A 24,291-nucleotide genomic window follows, 5' to 3' on the forward strand; every position below is an offset into this window, starting at 1 on the left:
TTCAAGTCACCAAATATAAGTATATTATTATCTAAGTATGTCTTAACTTTGGTTATTAATTGATTGATATACTTGGCAGCTCCCACATCCGGGGCATAAATATTCATGATTGTTAGGTCCTCTTGTTGGATAGATCCTTTAAGTATGATATAGTGTCCCTCTTCATTGCTTACTACAGTCTTTGGGATAAATTTTAATTCATCTGATATGAGGATGGCTACCCCTGCTTTCTCTTGAGGACCATTTGAATGGTAAATGGCTCTCCAACCTTTTATTTTCAGGTGGTAGGTGTCCTTACATCTAAAATAAGTCTCCTGTAGTCAGCAAATAGATGGGTCTTGCTTTTTTATTCAGTCTGAAACCCTGCACCTTTTGATGGGGTCATTAAGCCCATTCACGTTCAGAGTTACTATTGAAAGATATGAATTTAGTGTCATCATGGTACCTATTCAGTCCCTGTTTTTGTGGATTGTTTCCTTGGACTTCCTCTTTCTTTTACAGAGTCCCCCTTAATATTTCTTGCAGAGATGGTTGGTGGTCACATATTCTTTCAGTTTCTGCCTATCTTGGAAGCTCTTCATCTCTCTGTCTATTCTGAATGAGAGCCTTGCTGGATAAAGTATTCTTGGCTGCAGGTTCTTCTCATTTAGGCCCCTGAATATAACCTCTCAGCCCTTTCTGGCCTGCCAGGTCTCTGTGGAGAGGTCTGCTATTAACCTAATATTTCTCCCCATAAAGGTTAGGGATCTCTTGTCTCTTGCTGCTTTAAGGATCTTCTCTTTATCTTTGGAATTTGCAAGTTTCACTATAAACTGTCGAGGTATTGAGCGGTTCTTATTGATTTTAGGGGGGGACCTCTCTATCTCCTGGATCTGAATGCCTGTTTCCCTTCCCAAGTTAGGGAAGTTCTCAGCTATGATTTGTTCAAATACACTTTCTGGTCCTCTGTCCCTTTCGGCACCCTCAGGAACCTCAATTAAACGTAGATTTTTCCTTCTGAGGCTGTAATTCATTTTCTTTAACCTATCCTCGTGATCTTTTAATCGTTTGTCTGTTTTTTCCTCAGCTTCCTTCCTTGCCATCAACTTGTCTTCTATGTCACTCACTCGTTCTTCTACCCTTGTCGTTAGGACCCTTGTCGTTAGGACCTCCAGTTCAAATTGCATCTCATTTAATTGATTTTTAATTTCAGCCTGATTAGATCTAAATTCTGCAGTCATGAAGTCTCCTGAATCATTTTTGCTTTTTTGTAGAGCCACCAGTAGCTTTATAATTGTGCTTCTGAATTGGCTTTCTGACATTGAATTGTTTTTTTTGTTTGTTTGTTTGTTTTTGTTTTTTTTTTTATTTTTTATTTATTTATGATAGTCACACACACAGAGAGAGAGAGGCAGAGACACAGGCAGAGGGAGAAGCAGGCTCCATGCACCGGGAGCCCGACATGGGATTCGATCCTGAGTCTCCAGGATCGTGCCATGGGCCAAAGGCAGGCGCCAAACCGCTGCGCCACCCAGGGATCCCCTGACATTGAATTGTAATCCAAATTTTGTAACTCTGTGGGAGAGAGTATTGTTTCTGATTCTTTCTTTTGTGATGAGTTTTTCCTTTTAGTCATTTTGCTTAGTGCAGAGTGGCTAAAAACAAGTTGTACTGGAAAAAGGAGAAAAATAAAAAAAGAAAAAAAAGGGGGGGTGGGACAAACATAAAACAAAAAGAAAGTGGGGGGGGTATCCTCTAATTGTATATACTGTAAATCCCTCGACTTCCCCTGGAACTTTCCAACGCTGCTTGGTCAAGAACTTGCTCTTCTCCTGTCCTTCCAGCTGGTCTTCTGGGGGAGAGGCCTGCTGTGCTGATTCTCAGGTGTGTGCACGTGGGGGAGCTGCCCAGCCCCCTGCCAGGTGCATGGCTCAGTGGGAGCTCTTTATCTTGTGAGGCCCCTGCTCCCTGGCCGCCCTGCTCAGTCCCAGGTACAAGGTGGCACCAGGAGGAACAACCCCACTGGCGGTGGCCAGCTCTCCAACTCCGCAGTCAGCTCCCGCAGTAACTATCGCAGCTCCCAGTCCGCACTGGCCTGGATGCTCCAGGGCGGGGGCGCGGATCTGCACAGCTCAGGGCCCCCGGAAGCAGGGCGTCCTGTGTCATCCCGGCCTCCGCCTGTCCCAGGGGAGCACTGGATCTTGGGCTGTGTCCCCCCAGTCCTGGGCTCCAGGGCCTGCACCACTGGAATCACGCTCCCAGGGCTGCGGGGGCCCCCTCCGCGTGGAGCCGCCGGGAGCCGACGCTTGGGCTCCTCCCGGGGCCTCACCCAAAAAGGTGCGCTGCAGCCCTTTTCGGTGCCCGCGGGGTGGGCGCTCTCCCCGGGGCGCAGGTGCTCTGTTAGTGCCCCCGAGAGCCTGAGGGCATCCCCGCCCTCCTGGGGTCCTGCCCGAGCTCCCTGCCAGCGCCTTTCCATCCTGGCAGGTTGGTGAAGCTCCTCCTTCTCCGGTTGGGGGCTCTCCTGTCCTGGGGGCTCTCGCCCAGGCCTTAGCCCGGCTCCTCGCGGGGCCCCTCCCCCTTGGATGCTTTTTATTTCTTTATTTTTTTCCCGTCTTCCTACCTGGATAGAAGCGCGAACTCTTCTCCCTGTAGCATTCCAGCTGTTCTCTCTTTAAATCTCGGGCCGAATTCGTAGGTTTTCAGGATGATTTGAAAGTTATCTAGGTAAGTTGGTGGGGACAGGTGACCTGGGGACCCTACTCTTCTGCCATCTTGCCCCGCCTCAGAAAGACTTTTGAAAATAGAAATTTCTAGCTCATACCCATTTCAGAATGGAAACAAATTATAATTTATATTAATTTTTTTCTAACGTCAGAGTAGATTGTACAGGTCAAAACCAAATCCTAGAGTCTACCTGATTTATTTGGCTCTATCTTTAGAGCAACCTCATAAGACCTAATCCATACCATGAAGTAGGGTCAGTTTGAAAAGATATCAAGGCAATAATCTTGGTATCAAGATACAACTAGGAATTGACACCAACTAGACTTTAGCAAGTAACAATATTTTCTTAGTTCTTGAATGACCTTAATAGTCACAAAGAATCCTTCTAAATTTATGGTTCACAGTTCCTTTACTTCCTCTCTTTAAATAAATATTCTCTACCCCACAGTGCACTGTGTTACTAGGCAATATTTTTGTTTTTTTTAACCAATTATTATGTTTTCTCCATTACCTTCATTTCAGGCATTCTACTTTCCAAAATATCACCTCCTATATTTCAAGGTCTTTTCATTCATTACCCAGCTTCTACAGTTGTTATTCTTTCTAGGACCCATAAGCCATTATCCTAGCAGGTGTCCATTATCTTTCAACCTTTCATATTCTAACTTCCATCCTTAGCTGATTTGAATTCTATGGTCCCTTCCAGACATGAGACTCATGTCTCTAGCCTCAACGCCAACACTTTCTTCCCTGTCACTTATAATTGCCTGGAAATACCTGAATCCTAGTTCAATTTAGTTCTCTTTAGTTTACTTCTATCATTGGACAGATCAGTGAGGCTACAGCAAGTACAATGATGTTGACTCCATTTTCCACTGAACACTAAACAATGTAATCTGGGATAGACCAATTTTTATCTCATAACTCAAGAATATAATACCAACATTTTTCTCTTTTCTTCTAAACAATTTGATTTTCCCTCTTTACTACATCATTATGATTAGAATACACTATGTTATGATCTGTGATTTTAAAAGAGTTACTATATCATTAATCTTCTTTTCATCTTATCACTCTACCAGAAAAAATCTTACCAAAGTCACAACATACACATTGCTAAATTAGATAGTTCTCAGTTCTCTTTTTATTCAACGTATGAGTAGAATTTTGTAATCATTATTCATTTCTTGAAATATTTCTTCTTTGGCTTTTGAGACCCCACTCCTTTGGCTCTTCTCCAAATGCAAGGGCCATCTCCTCTCACTGTCTTTTGGTATTTCTCCTCATTTCCCTAGCACTCAGTTCTTGTTTGTCTACATTCATTCTCTTTAGGATCTTGTGTAGTCTTATGACATTAAATATAATTTATTTACTGGAAGCTCACAAATTCATATCTCCAGCCCATAATTCCCCCCAAACTTGATTATCCAATTGCCTGTTCACCATCTCCCTTTGGAAGTCTTACTCTAAACATATTTCTTCCATGGAATCATTTAGCAATAAGTCCATCTTTCAGTTGCTCAGGTCAGAAATATTGTCTTTGTCTTCAACTCTTATTTTTACCCCTCTCAGAGCCCAAATCCATTAATGATTTCTGTTGGTTCTACATTCAAAATATATCCCAGGTTTGTTAACTTCCAACTACTTCCCCTGCTGTCATGCCAATTTTGAGTCACCATCCCCTAGAATATTAAAATAGTTTCTGAACTTGACTCCTTGCTTCCATCCATACTTAACTGCAATCTGTACAAAATAAAGCAGCCACAATTATCTTTATAAAGTTTATTTCATAAATTATATTACATGACAATTAAGTATAAAGGCAAGTTAAAATTAAAAGATAAACTGTAAAAAAAGTATTTGTAACAAACAGCACAAACTAAATCCTATTCTTCCAGTATATTAAGACTACTTAGAAAAAAAAAAAAAAAAAAGACTACTTAGGTTGAAAAGAAAAAAAATTAATTTTATAGATGAACAAAGAAGAGGAATATATATACATATATATATTCTGTTTTATACATATATACATATATATACATATATATTCTGTTTTATGCATATATACATATATATACATATATGTATAAAACAGAAAACATGAAATGCAAATGTCTTATGGGTATATGAAATGATGCTAAATATAATTCTAAAAAGATAAAATCATATCAAAATAATAGCTAGTGAGAATACAGATGATTCAAGTACTTTGGGGGACCCAGCAAGATTTATCAAAAATATATACATGTAACCTCACAGAGCAGCCTCAGCACTCAGAAAGTATTCATTTTTGGGAATATAACTACTTCACATATATGAAATTAAATATTTAGATTTTCCATTGCAACACTGTTTATAATAGCCAAAATTGGAAACAACTGAAGTGGCCAGAAATAGTGCAAAAATTATTGAATTGTGCTACATCCATACAATGGAATAGTATGTAGCTGTATAAGAATAAAGAATGAGGATGATCTTGATTTACTGACATAGAACTCTCTAGAATATATAATTAGATGAAAGTAGGCAAGAAGAAAAATTTGTATAAGGTAGAAAACAGTAGTATAAAATGTGAAACAGTGGGAATAGTAATATATTTATAAGTCCTTGTATATATCTGAAAATAAACTTCTATAAGAGCTCATAAAAATGGTTACCCAAAAGTGCAGGTAAACTAAGCTAATGGATATAGATATGGGAGCTGGAACTTTTAGTGTAAATCTCTTATACATCTCCTTTATTTTTAAGTCTCTTAATGTATTCGTTTAAAAAATTGAACATCATTACTTCCCTTCTTGAACTCTCTCAATTAACTCTGTACCTCATTCAGAGGAATATAAAAAAAAAAAAAAATAGTCTGGATATTGGTCCAGAGATTCTCACTTCCATCACTATCATCCTGTTTGCCACCTCTATCCTTTCATTTTATTCTGCTCAGAACACAGTGACTTCCCCACTGCTCTCCAAAAACATCAAATACATCCCCACATCCAGACATTTGCTCTTATTGTTCCTTCTCCTTTGAAGACTTTTACCTCCGTTATCCTCAGGGCTCCTTCTTTCCTTTCCTACTGGTGGAAATTAAGTGTCATCTTAACAGTCATACCTATTTTGATTACTCTATGTGAAGTAGTTTGTATAAAACACCCTCTCACTTTGACATTCTTATTTCTTTGGTGATGTTTTATTATTATTATTATATATCAGATATCTCTACTTGACATATTATAGTTTCATTTATTTACTTATCTATATGTATATTCATTTTCATCTTTAACCCCTCTATAACCTAAGAATATAGGTTCTGCAGCAACCTTGTTTTAGCCACTGGTGATATTTCGGTCCCAAAACAGTACCTAGCACATAATAGATGCTAAAAAAAATAATTCTTAAATGAGTGAGTTTTAGATAACTCATCCACATAACCTTCAATTTGCTCTACCATAACTAGACAAACTCTATACATATATGTGGGATTCATGGATCTCGAGATCTTTGGAAGTGCTATATGGAAAGTAGGAGCCATTTGAGCAAAGGATATATTTCTCCTTCATCTGCACAGCTTGAACCTAAGGAGCATCTTTGTCCCTTGCATGGGAATACCAAACAACCACATAATTTTAGGAGAGAACTGAGGGAACACTGTATGAGTAAAGGATCTAGATTAGATCCCATACCCATTTATTTTTTTTTTTTACCTGTAAGATTACAGTGTGGTTAGATCTTACACAGTGCACAATCATTCCTGAAAATATAGCCTGAATTGACTCAGCTAAACTAATTGTTTTTTCCTCTGAAAATTCACAGGATCTTGATACCACAGCCAAATAATTCTATTGAGATTACCCACTGTAATTATTAACTAATGTTGATATATAAATCTTAAAACCTTGTACATATAACGGTATTAAGAAAATTGTGTTTAAAATATATGTGCTTTGTGTATATAATTTATACATTAAAAAAACACAACTAATGGCTGCTCCATACTTCTTGAGTGAATTATGCAACACGCCGAATAAGAGAGGCAATTTTTCCCCCTTTTTCTTGAGGCTCCCACTGTCAGATGGTATCTTGCTTTTGTGATGTTGCCTTAGTTTGAGTAGGAGGCAGATAATTCTTTTATTTCACTGACATTCCAAATGAAATAGTACGAATGATTTTTAAAGCACCTCTTGCTTCAGTTATATCTGCATAACATTGCCCAGAACTTGCTTCAGCCCTTTCTCGTATTCTAGATCTCTATGTTTTAAGTTCAGACTCCAAGAGTCTTTGAAAAGTTCATGTTCTATGTAAATCCCAATTCTTTCACAGGGGTTGCCTATGGTTTTTGGACAGACTTATCTAGCCTGCATTTTTTTTCCCAAACAGAATCCTCATTGATTTTCCACTCCTTTCAATTTTCTGGGTTTTTTCAGTCTTTGTTTTTTTAATATAGTTGGCTTGACTTTATCAGAATTTTTTTCCCAAGGTCCACCCACCCCGCCACCCTTTCAATTAGTCCCCATATCCTCCTCCTTGCCTGCCATCAACCACACTTTCAAGTATAACTCAAAATGTCCCAACAGCTAGGAAGTATAAGCAGATATGGGTCATATGACCTAAGTAAGGTACTGGATCCAAGGAAGACAAATTTGCACTGCCTTTGAATCTTAGAATAGGACTTCTTTCTTCTTTCTTCCTTCTTCTTCTTCCTCTTCTTCTTCCTCCTCCTCCTCCTCTTCTTCTTCTTCCTCTCTCTCTCTCTCTCTCTTTTAACTTTGGACCTTTTCAATTGTTCCTTTTGCCTCAAATACTTGTCAACTCTTCTGTTCCTCACTTAAATCCTTTAGAACAGCACAAACGTCATCTCATTGGAGAAGCTTTTACTGGTCACCCTATCTCAAGTTATTCTATTTTAGAAGCCAGTATATTGAAAAGACTCTCATTTCCTAGAGAAATAATCTTGCTTGCTTGTCTTTCACCCTCTCTTCATTACCTCCAAGTCTAATTCAGATGACTAGTAAGCACTTAATAAACATTTGAGTAAATTAGCTGATTTTTTCCTTTCCTTTTCTGTATATTACAATTTAGTCATTTGAAAGATTATAACTATTTCTTATTAGCATGCAGAGATATATTTCTATTCCTCTTTATAATTATTTTTTATTTTGGTAAAATGCATATAAAATGTTCCATCGTAACCATTTTAAGTGTACAATTCAGTGGTTTTAAATACAGTCCTAATAGTGTGCAACCATCACCATCATCCATTGCTATGACTGTTTACATCTTGTGATACTGAAATTCTGCATTTACTAAACTATAGATCCTCATTCCTCTCCCCTAGCTTCTGGCAACCAATATTCTACTTGCTGCCTATGAATTTGACTACTCTAACTACCTTATAAGAGTGGAATCATACAATATTTGCTGCTGTTTTTGTTATTGTTATTGTCATTTGGTGACAGCCTTTTCTCACTTAGCATGATGTCCTCAAGGTTCATCTTTTTTTGTCACATGTATCAAAATTACTTTCCTTTTCAAAGCTATTAATCAGGAATTGCCTGATCAGCATTAGTTAGGTAATCTGCCAAAAAGACTCCTGCCATTTCCTAAAGGAAAGTTACTTTGCAATAATCAACCCACATTTTTTTTTTTTACCTAGTACAACTTACTTGTTGCTGCTCCTTTCTGCCTATAAGTATTTCACTTTGTACAGTTCTTTAGAGCTCTTTTCTTTCTCCTAGAATGGATGCTGCCTGACTCAAATAAAATTTTGTTCACATAAACTCTAAAAATTTTATTGCCTCAGTTTACCTTTTTTCACAATTATGATGTTAGAAAAGGAAACCAAAGGAGACCTGAAGGACAAGCCAAACATCAATGAGCAACCAGCCATAGGTACCTGTTGAGACTCTCGAGCTCACCTGCTTTCTTGTTACCTCTGGAGTCATGGATAAATCCCTCTGGGATCCTAACTCTGCAGCTTTTGCATGATGAGCTTTCAAACTTCATTTGAGCATTTCTTTTCCCATAATAGGTCTGGAAACCTGCTGGAGTCAGACTAGATCCAACTTAGAAAAGGCCAGGTCTGGGTGGGACTGGATCTGACAGTCAAGAATAGACTGGGTCTGATTAGGTGGATTGGACCCAGTGTGAGGTCTTGGGTGAATAAAATTTTGTTTTAAGGCTGAACTAGTAGATAGGTAAACTTACCAAAGATAATCTCAAATTATAGCAGCCACAATGGAGAAATTTTAACTTGGATAAGCTTATCCATTTATGAGATGCTCTAGAGAAAAAGGAGTCTCAGCCATTATAAAGGGTAGAAGGAAAGTTAATTTTTTCCCCTCTACAGTTTTTGATGACCAGGATGAGACCCTCTAGTATATTCACTCCAGAACCTAGATAGGATCCTGAGAAAGCTAGCTGAAGCCACCCAAGGGTGAGAATTCTAACTAAAGTCAGCTGTCCCAGATCTCTCTCTCTCTTTCTGTGGTGCCTGGGCAAATGAAGAAGGTAAAATTCATGTTCCCTCCCTTTCCAAATTTAGACTGGTAGGCAAAAAAACATATTTAATTATTAGATCTTTGAATTGTGACTCATGATTTTGCCTTTTGGTATCCATTGGTCATTTATCCTTCCTCTCCCAAGACAGCTATTTTCTTCTGGGTTATCATCATTTTTGTCCTGAGAACTTGACTTGGTGACTATCAGGTTAGGGAACCAAAAATATAGTTCAACAGGAATGTCAATTGAACCCTATTTGCTGCTAGATATGGCTGGACAGATATATAGGTGGTACTCCATTTCCAGCTAGAGTTCTACTCACTGTTCCAATTTTCCAGAGAATAGTCTCACTCTTTCTCTCTTTTGGTTGGTTACCTTTGGGAGTGCTCAGGATCTTGGAAGAGTAGTATCTTTTGTATTTCTTGGGGATGTCTCTTGTGTCCAAGTGATTATTCAATACTGCCAGAAATATTTACTGTTTGTCTCAGCTGAACCTGATAAGATATTTAAAAGGATTTTTCATGGTCATATGGTGATTCTAATTCTGTAAAAATATGCCAAATTTTTTTCTATAGCAGCTATCCCATTTTACATCCCCACCAACAGTACACAAGAGTTCTAATATCTACATACCCTTGCCAACATGTGTTATGCTGTTTTTTAATAATAACTACCTTAATGGGTACAAAGTGGCATCTTATTGTAATTTTGACTTGCATTTCCTTATTTATTAGTGATGTTGAACATTCTTTCATATGCTTACAAAAGAATCAATAGATCTTTGAAAAAAATGTCTATTCAAGTCCTTTGCCTAATTTGTTATGTTGGGTTATTTGCTTGTATTGTGGTTGACTTTAGGAGGTCTCTCTTCTGGATTTTAAAGTCTTATATAATGTGCAAATATTTTCATCCATTCTGTAGATTCCCTTTTTACTTGGTTGAGAGTTTCTTTTAATACATAGTTATTTTTTTTAATTTTCAAATCAGATTTGTTAACTTTTTCTTTTGCTACCTGTATTTGAAAGAATTTGCATATTTGCCTTCTCTAAAACGTACAACATATTTAAATTTAATTGTAAACATTCAATTATTTCTCCTAATTTACCATTAATTTCTATTTTTCTGCAGCAGATTTTTAAAATCTATTGCACAGAAAAGATAAATCTTGATTATTATTCTGCATTTATTTTCTAAACTCATATTGTTTACTATGATATGAATGGGGTATATTTCACTTATAAATGTAGTTTACACACTATTTTGTGCTAGAAAAATGCTAAGATCTGCAATTATGTATCTTTTAACATGTTCATACCTGAACAATTTTGATCAAACATGACTAAAGTTGCAACAGAGTTTGATCTGAAATATACTTAAATAAATCTATCATTTAAAATAAACCTTTTAAAATATATTTAATGTTTGTGACCTCAGCACTGTTATGTGTTGACTTTACAGTGTTTGGCATCTTATAATTTTAGCATTTAAGCAATTTAAGGGAAATTTAGTGATATGTCAGTCAAATAAGGAGATCTACACCCTTTCTTGTCACTGTTAGATTGTTCCCATGGCATCTTCCATAAAAACTTGCTAAATGCTTCCATGAATACTTGCTAATACTACATATTAATAATAATTTAAAGGATAAGTAATTCTTTATGAATATTACATAATCCATAACATGATTTTATGATTTGGATGGTGTTTTTATTATATATCTCATGAATGATTCATAAAGTAATAATATAGTTTGAATTCTTGACCTTATTAAGGATGTACCTGCAATTTTTTTTATCATCTTCAGTTTTTAGAGGCTTGTAGTATTTAAAGGGTTGGGATTCGGTTTGTACATTTTTGGTTTACTTTCATTGCTAAATGCCATTTTTAAATTCACAACCTAAAATAGTGTTTAGATAGATAGAAAACATATTCTTACGCATGATGCCTTTAATATATAGCTCCTTTATGTTAGTTAACAATGTTGCAAACAGAATAGACTTACAGATACTTTGGCATTTCACAACAGAACATGCAAATACACATACATCAGTGGAATGGTTAAAAGCAAAAGCTTGAATTTTAGCTTTGCCATTTGTTAACTATGTGATGTTGAACATTTCATCTAAAATCTCTATACCTTTGTTTCCTTAGCTGCTCAATGCCCTCATGCTGCAATGTTGTCCACAGATTAAAGGACATGATGCATGTAAGCCCCCAGGCCCAGAGCTCACAAATTTCAGCTATTGTCTTTACTGCCATTGCTATGGTTACAATTACTATTGAATTCTAGTCATTACTCTTTCTAGGCAAATCTCTTTAATAAAAGAAAAACTTCTCTTTGCTTACAATTAAGTCTGTGTGTGGAAAACTGGCCATTTAAAGGTTTGGTTTTCCATGTAACTTCTCTCATAGTTTAAGTTCAATAGACTTCACATGTTTTGTGGGGTTCCTTATTTCTAAATTCGGTTGAAAGCCAAGGTTTATTGCTTTCCTACTATTTTGAAACTTAAAAGTAGGTGGTTTGAGGGGATACAAAGATGAACAAGCCACAATTACTTTGTTGAAGGAACATCAAATCTAGTGAAAGAGCTGAAATATCTTCAAATAACTACCTTAGAAAACATAATGTACTAATACTGCCATAGAGCAACAAAGGACCTCAGGCATGTAGAGAAGAGAGCTTAACAGCTGAGTGCTCAAGGAATGTAGGGTTGACAAATAAATGTTAGGATAACCCTTTCTATTTGAAAATGACTATGTCTTATGAGTTGATTTATGCCCCTGCCTCCCCATAAGACATATTGAAATACTAACAGTCAGTACTCAGAATGTGGCTTTTTTGGAAACAGGGTCTTTACAGAGGTAATATATTAAAATGAATCATTAGAATGGGCCCTAGTGCAATGTGATTACTATCTGTATTGCAAAAGGAGATATTTGGATACAAAGACAACATGCACAAAATGAAAATAATGTGAAGAGACAGGGAGAAGATGCCCATGTATCTGGGGTGAGGCATCTACAAGTGAAGGAATGCCAAAAATTGCCAGTAAACAAATGAAGCTGGAAAAAGGATGGAAGGATTTCCCTAGAGCCATCAGAGAAAACATGGCTCTTTTGACACCTTGATTTCAGATTTCTGGACTGCATAACTGCAAGACAATAAATTGTTGATTTAAGCCACCAAGTATTCATACACTGTTTTAGCAGCCCCAGGAAGCTGATATAGTTCTAAATTACTTGATACTGGAGAAACAGAAAAATACTGAACACTAGACAGGGGATAGAAAACTAATAACCATAGTCTAATTAAATTTAAATCTAATGTTAAAGTCTTTTAAAGTATTTGACTTGTGAAAGTAAAAAACTATACCATAGAAGTCCTTAATATAAGACTGTATACAAGATCTTTTTTTCTTTTTTTAAAAGATTTTATTTATTTATTCATGAGATACACAGAGAGAAAGAGGCAAAGGCAGAGGGAGAAGCAGGCTCTATGCAAGGAGCCTGATATGGGACTCGATTCCAGGACTCCATGATCACGCCCTGAGCCAAAGGCAGACTGTCAACCACTGAGCCACCCAGGTGTCCCAAGACCATTTTTATATATGCCATTTTAAAAGAGTCAACCAGCTATACTAATATTTCTACTAGAAATCAAAATATCTCTGCTTATCTACTTTTTTTTGCCTTCACAATTTTTTTGTATCTGCAATGATACAGATGGTAGGCTTTGCAAATTACTTTTTGTCAATTAACTTGTGAAAATAGCATAAATTATTCTTTCTTTCAATTGGGCAAATGCTTGCCTCAATTAACTCAAGGGTATTGTTAAAACAAAAGAAGATGAGCATTAAAGTGTTAAAAATGTTTAGTAACTACCAAGAAAATATAAAAGTATTATTACTGAACTATTTAATATGTGGAATTGAAAAGGACACTTAAAAAGTAATTTAAGTCTATATAAAATATATATTTATTTTAAATGTTGACCAAGTCTTTAAAATGGCATTTTACTTGAAAAGGAAACAATTATTGAATAAGATTTACTTACATGATTTATCTTGATCTATTTTTCACACACACACACACACAAAACCCACAAAGAAAACAGACCAAAAACAAACCAAAAGTCTCTTCTTATTACCTGGAAGAGGTATTTGTTCTGACATGGAAAAAAAAAAAAAAGAATGTGAAAGACTAAAACTCAGAGAATGACAGGATGCAAATATAATTCCAAAATCACTGTTATGTACAGAGATATCTTTTCTTTGGCTTCCCTGAGTTTTGCATTAATTACATCTCAAAAACTCAATAAAGTCAAAACAAAAATATTTAGAAAAGCAAAATTAGACAATATTAGTTTTCTTTTTTTCTCTGTTTAGGTAAGAGTTGGATGCCTGCATTCCACTTTCTGAATGATCTACTCCAATCTGATTAAATGAGTATAATGTGCAAATTCTTCCCTAGGTTAGATGTTAGAATAAATTCAGAGTAAAATCTGATACTTGACATCATTAACTGGGCAAGTTGGAAAAACCTGGAATCTGTTCTTTTTGTCGGTTGGTTGGTGTGTTTGTTTAATAAACACCTAATCATTTTTAATTCATGCTAGAGATCTTGAATCCTGGTCTCTTGAAACTTTGGAACCTATTGGTCAAAACTATGTCATGTTCCTAAAGATCATCTCTCAGCTCCCTGTCTTATTCTAATTTAGTACCTCTAGGAAATTCAACTATCTCCTTGACTTCTCTGGGGAATATTTCTAAGCACACCCACTTTAGCCATCACCAATCACTAACTGTCCATCCCCTCATCTGGCATATGCCCCTTTCCTCTGTGTTCAAATACTCTTTCTAAGAAAAATCTAAGGTGAAAACCAGTTTTCCTTTGATAGCAGAGCTCCCCTTAGAGCATGCGGCCTCTTCTCTCCAGGCCCCAGATTTCTGGTCAAGGAAGTAGAGTTGATAAATTTTGGGATACCCATTATTAATTCCAGAAAATCATGGAAAGTATTACTGGAAATAATAAAGTTAATACTGGCAGGAGTAGGGTGGCACAGTCTGTTAAACAGAAGACTTTTGGCTTCGGCTCAGGTCATGACCTCAGGGTGGTGAGACTGAGCTCTGTGCTGAGTATAGAGTCTGCTTAAGACTCTCTTACCCTCTCCCTCTGCACCCTCTCTCAAATTAATTAATTAATTAAAAAATACTGGCAGGGTATGGTCAGTTTGCCTAAAACTATTTTCTTCCAAACTTGTTTCCTCTTTATTTCTATCCCATAACGGAATAATAAAAGTTTAATAGCTAAGATTGAGAAACATTTTTTTCTAGTGACTTTTGATGATAATAGCATGTAGATAAATAGTCAGAAAAACCACAAAGCTAGTATGTTAAGATAAAAATGAAGAAAGGGTTTGAAAGCAAAATTTTATTAACATATTGCTGACAAAAATAAAGAAGGGAAGTAATTTTGATCTGAATCTCTGGAAGAGGGTTCAAGGGATTTGTTTCATTTCTATCGTGGGCTGAGTCCAAGCCAATATAAGATCAGGCAACATCTAATCTTATTTAAGCCACATGAACACCTAGTGTAGCAGGAAAAATATATATTTCTGTAAGTAATTTATATGCTATTTTAATCATTGCATTTTTTTACTTATAAGAATTGTCCAGACATCTGGGTTTATCACAGATAAATAGATACAGATATATTGACATATAAATATATTGATATATATCTGTGTGATCTTCTCAAAGACATACCCCAAAAGTCCTAATAAGAAATACTTATTTGATTATTTACACAGTGTTGTGTATTAGGTTGGCCTCAGAGAGCATAGTGGAGTTTGTTTCAAAACAAAAATAGAATTAACAGACAGTATAACAACCCAAGAAGTAAAGTAATTTAGAATTACCATGCTTATTTTAGGTGCTGACAGGAGAAATTAATTGCAAAGTTGGCATTCTACACAGTGACTGAACAAAGAAATCTTGGTGTTCTATATCTATCTCTCAAATCCTTTTAAAATTATGCAGGTTTGTAGATTACTTGTAGCTTACTGGATTCTCTAAGGTTTTAGCTTATTTCTCATATTCTCAATGAAAATAGTCTCTGATTCTCTAGGTTTGTAGCTTATTTCTCATATTCTCAATGCATTAAACTATTTCCTGAATTAAATGAATAGTTTACTGATAACAGTGTAAAATAAAACAATATGCTAGCCATCAGTCTATGTGCTTGATAAATGATATTAGCTCTTCTTACAGTCCCAGGAGATTATTTTTATTATTATTTCAACTGGTTTATGTTCATTTATACAAATAATAGGACTTTAGCTATCAACACAAACAACAAACCTTATTCTGAAAAGAAAGACAACAGGAATAAGTGGTGGCAAGTCTTAGCCAAAGTCACACAGCATGGAATTCAGTTTAGTGTCCATCTAACAATAGCCACCTTGGTAGCATTTTTCCAGATACTTTGGTATTGTAGAAACTTAACAAAAAGTGTCCAAATAGGATTGAATATAAGTAGAGACAATGCAAAGCAATAGGCTTAAGTGAGAAAGAATTGGAGAAAGGGTAGTAGAACAGGTCAAAAAATGAAGCTCACCTTGTGAATCACATAAATGAGTAACAAAGAAAGCAAATGTGCTTCTCACTTTGGTAAAATTTAAGGATATAGCTATCTTTTATGAGAGTGTGCATGAAGTACTTCCACTTTGTGACCTCTCAAAGTCCCTTTTATCTCATGTAGTCTCTGATTCTATAATGACTACTGCTACAAATAATATTAGTAGACAGATAAGAAATAGACAGGGGAAAAGAAGGGAAATCACCTCAAACAGCGATAACAGAAGGTGGAATTAAGTCATTGTTATACATGGCAGTTCTGCCTTTCAAGACATCACTTTTGTAAAGCTCCTAAGAGAAAAGGGGATTTAAAAAAATGTTTCATATTAATTAAATTCCATATTGCATCAACCCATCATCCAGTGTATTATGATCATATTATGGGAAACAATTTGTCATTCAAGAACTTGCTAACAATCTCAATAGCAATGGTCTCTTAGAAACAGATCTTAGGAAGGTGAATAACAACAGGCGCGTGTTGCTTGGGAACAGATTTTTCATTTCCCTACTAGTCTGAATAGCCAGTTGATTTATTTAGGAACAAAAGCACAACATTCAATATCTTAGGAAAGACACCTCATCAAACCCCTTAAAAACTAATGATTTCTAGGTATAATTTGAAAGGTGTGTTCAAGTACTAAACCAGAGTATAAAATTAGCCACTTTATCAATTCATACGAGTGGTTGGCTCTGAAAATTTAATGGAATACTAGGGAGCAGAAAGCAAGCAAAATGTCTTTAGGGAAGATGTCCTTGGGGAATGAGAATTATGTGTAAATCCTCAAGGGCAGAAATTGAGGAGTAGAGTATAAACGGGAATGGAAAGGTAAACCAAAACATATGAACAAGTGATTGTAAGCCACAGATGAATATGTTATTATTTTCCCCATAAATGATATTCTAATCCAGGTAATTCACTTAAATCATTTTAGCCTCACAAAGAAATACTGAGTGACTTGTGTCTAAGGGCAAAACACAGTGACCACAATATCTGGGAACACCTTAATAATTGTGTCTTTGTATAAACAACTTTGAGGCCTGACTCAGCACTATACCACAGTAGCTAAGAAGAACAAGGTCTCTGGAATTATGCAGCTGTGTCTAAAATTCCTGACCCCAAGGCTACCTTATTTTGGCATTGTAGAGTTTTATTTGTTATACTACAAATGTACTTGTTACTATTTATTTATGGGGGGCATAAAAGATACAATTACAACCTCCAAGGAGGCTGTAGTGGGTTCTAGGCAATTTTGCTTTGTTGGCCCCCTTCTGCAAATATATATAATTAAGCTTTAAGACCATGTTGGTATAAAAGGACTAATCAATGTGTTAAGACATTTTTATCAATAGTTTTTCTTCTGATTTTAAAGAAATTGGAACTTTTTTTTTTTTTTTTTTTTTTTTTTGAGTCTTAGGTACTGTGCTCACTGTACCTAATAGAGAAATCAGCCCTGCCTGTTCCCACTTAATACATTTATGACCTTTGGCAACTTAACCAACTCTCTATGCCTCCACTTTGTCATTTATAAAATAAGAGGACAGCAATAGTATCCATTCAATTTCACTGGGTTGTTGTGATAATTGAATGATACAATCCACCTTGAGAGATGAAGGGTGCACAGGCTGGAGCAGGGGTAAGGATTGATGGGATAGGGAATTGTGAGGCAAACTTGTTAGACAAGGATGAGAAATGGGAGTGGAGTGGCCTCAAGGAGGGTGAAATTTCTAAACTCTGTAACTCTTTTCTCTTGTCTTGATGACTATGTTTCACCCATTTATATGCTGCTATTTTTCAAATATAGCATCTATTGAGTTAAATATTAGTTGATCTGAACTTATCAACTCCATTCTTTTTTCCATAGTACATTTTATCAAGCAACCATGAAAAAAGTAGTTATTCTTAATGTAGTATTTAAGGGAAAATTCATAGCAAAAGAAGGTAATCATTGGTGCAAAGGCAATTAACTGGAAGATAAGAGTCAAAGTTCTTAAATCAAAGTTCAGAACTAAAAGATAACCACAGTTTTTGTTTTGTTTTGTTTTGTTTTGTGAAAGTCACACATTTTGCATCAGATATCGTTAGAGTCTCAGAGGAGTTTGCCTAATGCCATAAATGGGTTATAACACAAATTCCCTAATTTTACCATCTAGGGCCCCATCTCACTCTACACCAAAGGTAAAGTAGTTCTGAGACAATGATTTGCAAAATGACAGTCGTTGTAGATTGTGGGCTTTTGATAGAAGAAAAGCACTGTTTTCATTAATTCAAAAATATTTGTTACACTACAAATATTCTTGTTAAATTTTGCAGTGTTGAATAAAAAAAGAAAGACATATTATAGCTCTTTAGGAACTTCTCGTTTATTTAGAAGATTGCACACTCAATAAATGATTAAAGCAATATCTGCATCATTGCACCTGTGTAAGTTCTATGAAAGAGAAGCAAAATTCCAGCAAAGTGGAAAATGGGAGCACATAGTGTAATTGAAGGTTCAGGAAATGCTTCTTGGAGAAAGAATGAGTAGGATGAGACTCAAAGGTTGAGCTCAGGCAAAAAAGTAGCAGAGGGCCTTCCAGGCAGAGATTATGAAGGTGCCTGTAATTGGAGATACACTCAAATCACTCTATGAGCAGAAGGAAAATCAGTTCAACTGGGGCCTTATGAGTGAGGAGGAGGGTGGAGCAACACGAGGATGGGGCTAGGTACGGGCCAGATTGTCCAGGAATATGGGAAAGATTACTGCACTTTATTCTAAGTGCAATGGGCTGCCAGTCAGCATTGATGTGAGATAAGAATAGAATGGGTGAGGGCAGCCCGGTGGCTCAGCGGTCGGCGCCTGCCTTCGGCCCAAGGCAAGATCCTGGAGACCCGGATCCAGTTCCACGTCGGGCTTCCTGCATGGAGCCTACTTCTCCCTCTGCCTGTGCCTCTGCTTCTCTCTCTCCTCTCTGTGTATTCTCATGAATAAATAAATTAAATCTTTAAAAAAGAGAGAATAGAATGGGTGAAAAATGACAATAGTTTGTGGTAGGCTGGCAGTGGAGCAAGGAGAGAGAGAGAAGGAATTAAAATATCTTTAAGGATAAAATGTATAGGACTTGGTTTTTTTATAAAAAAAGATTTTATTTATTTATTCATGAGAGACAGAGAGAGAGAGAGGCAGAGATACAGGCAGAGGGAGAAACAGGCTCCATTCAGGGAGTCCGATGCAGGACTCGATCCCAGGATCTCCAGGATTATGTCCTGAGCCAAAGGCAGACGCTTAACTGCTGAGCCACAAAGGCGACCCAGGTCTTGGTTTTTGATTGTAGGAAGTAAGGAGTATGGAGGAATTATCAAGGATGATTTTGATTGTCTGATCCAAGAAACTGATGATTTGGGCTTTTTTTTTTTTTTTTTTTTTTTTAAGAGGGTTTATACTGTTGAAGAAATGGGGATGAAATATGTTTCTTCTTTGTGGCTTTTCCCCTTCTAGTTCACCCTATAAAGTTAGTTTAATAGGATCACGAGAACCAAACAAACCTAAGACGGAGTCTAGAAAAACAAATACACCATCAGATAGTTTAATATTTTTTAACACCGCTAGCTTGAATTTACTGGTATCTGCCATTTGCCAGAGGCTTTTCTAAGATATTTATATGAATATTATATTTCTAGTCACTTAAAGCCTTAATATGAAGTAGACATTACTTTTCTTCTTATTATTATTTTACAGAGGAGGAAACTAAAGCACAGAGAGATCAAAATAATTTAAGCAGCACGGAAATGACCAAGAGAGATTTTAAGTTCAGGCTTTGAACTATCAAGTGGTACTGCCTCTCTTAACAGACCCTTCTGGTTTAATCTTAAACAAAAGGTATAAAGGAGGCCTAAAAATCCACCTATGACCTAAATCCTCTATGTTAAGAGGCTGGTTGAGAATTTGGGACTTAAATTGTAGATAACATTAGTGTTACTGCCCTGTTGTCCTCTTGGGAACAAGAAGCACTATAGTATTTCCCCAGGTAAAGTTGAAAATTGAGAGATTTGTGTTACTAGCTTGAATTCTCATAATAAATATAACCAAAGCGAGTATTTTTAAATTTATTTTTCAGTCTTTTTCAACTGCTTTGTCATTTAAGAGCCTTCAGTTTTATGACACAGAAATAAGCACCAGAATGAACTTGGCTTTTATGAATAAAGAAGATATATTGTATTGTTATTATTTGGTACAGTCTTATAAAATCATTAATCCTGCTAAAGCATGAAAAGCAGAGAATGTGATCTCTGTTGTCCAAAGGAGATACATGAAACATTAGCTTGCTTAGGAGAATAAGTGATGTCTTAAGTTACTGAATTGTTTGGTTTTATTACCACATGAATTCCATGTAATCAGTTCTTAGCAAAGTACTTTGCCATAACACATTTCATGGTTCATTGACAAAAATGATCCTTCAACCCAGGTAAATAACAATATATGTCATATGTGTGTTATCGGATTCTGAGTCAAGCTTTGAGCATCTGAGGTAGTTAAATTTTTAGTAGGATATGTAATTCATAAGTCAGATTAAAAAAAACTGAGTAATATGTCTTCCTACAGTATCTTACATTGTTCTTACATTCTGTGAAAAAGTCAAAATGAACAGAATGTAGATATGAGTGCACCCATGTACAATGACGAATCCTTTCTTGTTAACTGCTTTTAATGCAATAGCTCATCAACAATTATCAGGTATAAAGCACAATGTAAACGAATCCTACTTTAAATGTACATTATTTAGCTTAACGTGGAGATTATGAATAAATTTATCTGATGTGGAACCGCATTCTTTAGTGAATGCTGATAAAAATCCTAGTGAGACTTTGCTGTTCATAGAAATCTGTCTCTGAAGGACATAACCTTTTCTGTCATGATTGCAACTCTCATTGCAAAATGAGAAAATTAAATCACTTGGGAATGCTAGAAAAGAGAAAACTTTAAACTAAATGCCACTCATAACACTAGAAAGCGGAGTAAATGATGTGTTGACTTTGATACAAGAAAACATCTATGACATTATCTATCATTAAGTCGAAAAATCTGTCAGGTATGTTTTCCTTACGATGATGGTTTTTTAACTAAGTCTGGGATTGAGCTGTTTAAATAATAATTGGCACATATATCAATTTAAACAAACTTCTCAGCTATCCTATAAAACTTAAACCAATGAGAGCTTCAGAGTTCTAGATCTGTTGGCTGTTTTAAGTCTAAATAAATAATAAGACTAAATAAACCTTTTGTACCACCCTAACCCTCCATCCTACCTCAATTCACCCCGGCCAAACATTCTCCACTCCCAAATTCCCAGGATCGAGTCCCACATGGGGCTCCTTGCATGGAGCCTGCTTCTCCTCCCTCTGCCTGTGTCTCTGCCCCTCACTCTGCGTGTCTCTCATGATTAAATAAATAAAACTCCACTCTATATAGTTAGCTCAGGAGTATCCATGATTCATGAAAATATAGTTACATTATATAGTTAGCAGCAGACTTTCCAAAGGTAAAAGATAGCATAGGGGTAGAAAAAGTAAAATAACAGTATAGGGAGAAAGATAATTTGGAGGAAAACTGTTGTTTGTTATCAGGTACCTATATCATTTTCTGCACACCTACAGAAAAAAAAATCCTGCTTTAAATTTAACTACATCTAAAATTACATATTAGAAATTTGGTGATAAGTTGTTCCATAGATATTTTTCTCTAGGTAGATAAGACCCAATTATTTTTTCTCTTATTTATAAAATATCAAAACTTTCATGTGTATTTATTTGTTTTCTCTGCTCATTGTTCCTATTTTCAAAAGAACATGTAAAAGATCCATGGTGTAGATCTATCAGGAAAGCTGATGGTTCAGCCAAATTAACCTATATTTAGAACAAGAAGGCATATGGGAAATTTTAGACTTACTTGAAAAGGTCTTTTGGAAACATTGTGTAATAGTAGGCTAACTGAAACAGTCCTACAAAAATGTGTGTGTGTGTATGTGTGTGCTTTCCCCAGTACCAAATTATAGTTCATGTCTGAGGCCTTTTTTTTTTTTTTTTTTTTTTTTTAGGAGTAAATGGTACTTCATGATATGCCTATTACAATGAATCTGCTAGTATATAGTAAAAAGTAAAAGGGAACTTTATCTCAAATACAATATTTAATTTTTCTGAGCAACATTTAGATTATAGTTATAATCATCTACTCATTTGTGGAGTTAATAATACATGAATCAGTTGTTTTCAGGACATAGTTTTCCTAGCAAAAATCTGTTATACCAAGAAAATGACATTTCTCATTTCCAACTATTATATAATCATTAAAAGGATCTTTACCAAGAATATTTTGGGTTTATAAATTTTCTCAGGGGCCTCTCAACTCTGATATTTAAATAATAAATAATACACTTTTGAAGGATCAAACATTTAATTGTTCTTATTAATTTTTTCTTAAGAGATAACTTTTGATTTGGTAAACGCTCTGATTCCAGATGCTCCCATGTTAATCAATGGCTTGACAAGTTATTTGAATAGTTCTCCAATTGTCCTCATCTACTTCATGGAATCCCGTGGCTTTTTCCAAGATTTACTATGTAACTTTGCAAATTGTTGCTCTGTATCTGCATAACATTGTCATAGTTCAAAACTAAAAATTAGCAAGAGATCTAAAAGGTTTCAGGCAATAAATAGTATTGTTCTGTGAGAAGATATGATTAAATAGAAACAAACTTTGTAAGTAGTCATATTTTAATAAACTTGATTCATATAATGATGAATTTTGAGCCTCCAATTCAGAAGACAGCAAACATTCCATAAAAAGCCCAATAATAAATATTTTAGGTCTCTGTCACAACTAAGCTCAGTCATGGTACCATCAAAGCAGTCATAGATAATACATAAAGGAATGAGCATGGCTGCAAACAAATGAAAACTTTATTTGCAGAAGCAGGTGCCAGGATGGATTTTTTTTGTTGACCCCTCTCTAATTTAATAAATACTTGGATAATGAGGAGCCCTTTGTAAGAAAAATATTTCTCCCAGGAAATAAACAGAAAAAAGGACTTCTTCTATAATGCTCCCCAAATCTAAGTACTTTTGAAATTAAATAACATTTGCAGTTTTTTAACATAATCTCCTGAAGATTACTATTAACTATTTGATTCTGTTTTTTCTCTCCCTCATTGTAGTACTGTAAAATATATGAAAGAATTTTCTTTGAAAATGTATTTATTTCTCAATTTTCCAAGTTTTTGACCCTCCCATTGACATTATTACAGATTAGAAACTAAGTTAACCCAAGATTAATGTGATAATCACATGGAAAAAATAGTGATGATGAAAATGGAAAGGATATTCTTCAGAGTTAAAAGCTAAAAGTAGGGACGCCTGGATGGCTCAGCAGTTGAGTGTCTGCCTTCAGCTCAGGGTGTGATCCTGGAGTCCTGGGATCGAGTTCCTCATAGGGCTTCCTGCATGGAGCCTGCTTCTCCCTCTGCCTGTGTCTCTGCCTCTGCCTCTCTCTCTCTCTCTCTCTCTGTGTCTTTCATTAATAAATAAATAAAATCTTTAAAAAAAGTAAATTGTTTATTTGAAACAATTGTTTGTAATTCTTTGCCCTTCATGGAAATGCCTCAATTAAGACATTTAACTTGGGAAGGTTCCCATGGTGCTAAGTTACTAACTATAAGTGTTACAATGAGCTATGTATTTTTACCAGTGTTGGTAAAACATTGTGGTCTCTGTGGTCCCTTTAGGTGGTATTATCAATCCAGTCAAAAATAAAGAAGTAAATCACTAAGGTGTTGCTACCTTATACACACAAAGCACTATTGATTTGTGGGCATAAAATGTTGCCTATGCCTCTGTAAGCTATATGTAATTATTATGAACATGTTCATTTTACTATATTACAGATGAAAATCACAGATGTGTAATTGATTTTTAAAGGAAAATAAGGCCTTCTTTATCCATTCCGAAACATTTGATAATTGATAATGATCTCCGATATTTCTTTTGGCTTTGATGGTATGGTGGTAAGCATAGCATCCAAAATTCCTAAAATTCCTTCCAAAATTCCTACTTTTCTTCAGTGCTTTAAAATCTTTTTCTTTTTCCTTTCCTATACATGATTTTGAAAGAACAATTGGATGTTATTGTTTAATTTAAAGAAGGGAGTTGGATAACCTAACATGTACAATATTTATAAATGTCTCCTGCAAATCATGCATGTACTCCTTTTTTTTTTTGCAAAATCTAAATGATGCCATATTTCTAAAGTGTTATCACACCTTGCCCTATTGATATTTTCTTGTAAGTATTTTGTTTTAATTGTAAAGAATAGAACATTTGAACTAGATGGCTAGATATGGGAGAAAAATCAGTGAATCTACTTTTTAAAATAATTACTAGGGAAAACAAGATTTCTCTATATGAATATTTCCTTCTTGTTACTGAAAGGAA

This window comes from Canis lupus, chromosome 4 (assembly GCF_011100685.1).
Source record: "Canis lupus familiaris isolate Mischka breed German Shepherd chromosome 4, alternate assembly UU_Cfam_GSD_1.0, whole genome shotgun sequence".
In the NCBI taxonomy this organism is placed as follows: Eukaryota; Metazoa; Chordata; class Mammalia; order Carnivora; family Canidae; genus Canis; species Canis lupus.